Below are 2,500 nucleotides of genomic sequence, written 5' to 3' on the forward strand. Positions count from 1 at the left end.
GGCCGGCCGCGGCGCAGAAATTAATGCGCTGCCTCCTGGCTACGCAAGACGGCTGGCTTTGCCTCGGTTAAGCGCGCTAAAAACACAATTATTATTGAGTAAAACCCTGTGTTGGGTCAATAGGCCCCTAATTCTTCTCGAGGAGAATGTCTGAAGCGCAAAGCAGGCTCAAAGGGTGTCTATGCTGCTAGGTTTCGTCTCTGTTTTCCTTGGCGCAGACGCTAGCTAGTTTTGACATGCTCACCGTGTTTTTCTTCTTACGTGAGAAAACTTTGCACCCTTTCTAGAATAATAACCAGGACCGGTGGCACTGTTTTTCCCAAAAGATGCCACTAGGGGGGGTACTTTAAGGGAATGTATATGTGTACAAATGTCATCAAGATTTTTCAAGAACCATCATTTACAGCTGGTAGATGTATCAACGTTATTGGGTACAGGGAGTCAAAACGCTCCCTGATATTTGTGTTCAAGAAGTACTTAAAAATACATATCAATCAAACCATTTTAAATGGCATATTTTCAGACACACACATGCACGCACACATACTCGCTTGCTTGCCCACTCACTCACTTTTCCTCCACACTGTTGTCTTTGAGTTGCCTTCAATTAGAAAACATAGCTCTGTGCAGACTAGAAGAGAAATGTCAATTATTTCCTTACGTTTATAATGTCTAAACACTACAGACTCTGAGGCTTCTGGGCCCGAATGTTTGTTTCTTTGTAATACTTACAAAAGGGACGAGTGAAATGTATATGATGCCATCATTGTTTTCTTCTGTGCGTTTGGCTGGACTTTAAAGTTTAGCTTTCATCTCTCTCTCTCTCTCTCTCTCTCTCTCTCTCTCTCTCTCTCTCTCTCTCTATCTCTCTCTACCTCTCTCTCTCTCTCTCTCTCTCTCTCTCTCTCTCTCTCTCTCTCTCCTTCTTCTCTCTCTCTCTCTCTCTCTCTCTCTCTCTCTCTCTCTCTCTCTCTCTCTCTCTCTCCTCTCTCTCTCTCTCTCTCTCTCTCTCTCTCTCTCTCTCTCTCTCTCTCTCTCTCTCTGCCCCTCTCTGTCCCCCATGCTGTGAGGTGCAGTCTCAGGGCCTGCACTTTCTCAGATCCCTGCCTAATTACACGTCTGAACCCCCATCCCACGACCCACCTCCCTACCCTCCCTTGCCCCCCCCCCCCCCCCCCCCCCCCCCCATCGTCTTACCACCCCTCCCCCCCTGCCCTGCGCAGCACGGACACTGTCTCAGCCTCTTTACTATAATCTAAACAGTCCCATGGCTTCACTACACACACACACACACACACACACACACACACACACACACACACACACACACACACACACACACACACACACACGCATCACACCAATTCCCACAGACGCCATACACACACACACACACACACACACACACACACACACACACACACACACACACACACACACACACACACACAAGCACATGCACACACATCTTCAGGCAAATGAACTACACACACATGTAAGTAAACAAACATACACACACACACACACACACACACACACACACACACACACACACACACACACACACACACACACACACACACACACACACACACACACACACACGCCACACACACTGGCTCTGAAAGCAAAGGCATCAGGCATAACCTTACAGAGGAGTGGGAACGGGGAAGACGGAAGAGAAGAAAAAACAGCAAAAGAAGAGAGCATGGCATTATCTAGTGGGGCTTTGGCCTGTGCAGTAATTGTTGTGTGGAGGGAAATGATAAACAGATGAAGCAGTTGCACTTTATGAAAACCCCTCCAAACGAGAGTGGGGACCGTGGATGTTTAATGGAGCCCCGGACACTTTGATCTTTACGACGCCGGCGGGTGGAGCAGGGGATTGTCCTTTCAAACCGGTGCCGCCTGATAGCAGCAGATGCATTTGATGTTGTGACTCCCCCCCCACCCCCATCCCCCTTCCATCCCCTCGGTCTGGTTCCTTGAGCTCTGAGTCATCTTATTAACTGGTCCCTTGCCCTCCCGTCTCACGTCCTCCTGCTGGCGTGTCTCCTTGGAGCCCTCATGCGAAACCCACGGCATGGGAGTCACCAGAACGAACCGACGGGCACCGGCCTCAAAAACATTTCCCCTTTGGGGTCGGACATTTGGCGACCTTCCCCCGCCACCTGCTGCCGGGGAAGCGTTTCTAATTAATGCATTCATTTTTCCATAAGTGCGGTTTGTGTTTCTGTGTTTCTACCCAGCGTCCTGCGGGGCGGGCGGCTATCCGGTGTGGGTTTGGCACGCCGCACCATCCAGACCGTGAGGCTCCGCGAGTCTTTCCTGTCCGCCTCGAAAACACACACACACAGACACACACACACACACACACACACACACACACACACACACACACACACACACACACACACACACACACACACACACACACACACACACACAGACAGACAGTCAGACAGACAGACAGACAGACAGACAGACACACAGACACACG

This window comes from Gadus macrocephalus, chromosome 23, assembly GCF_031168955.1.
Source record: "Gadus macrocephalus chromosome 23, ASM3116895v1".
In the NCBI taxonomy this organism is placed as follows: Eukaryota; Metazoa; Chordata; class Actinopteri; order Gadiformes; family Gadidae; genus Gadus; species Gadus macrocephalus.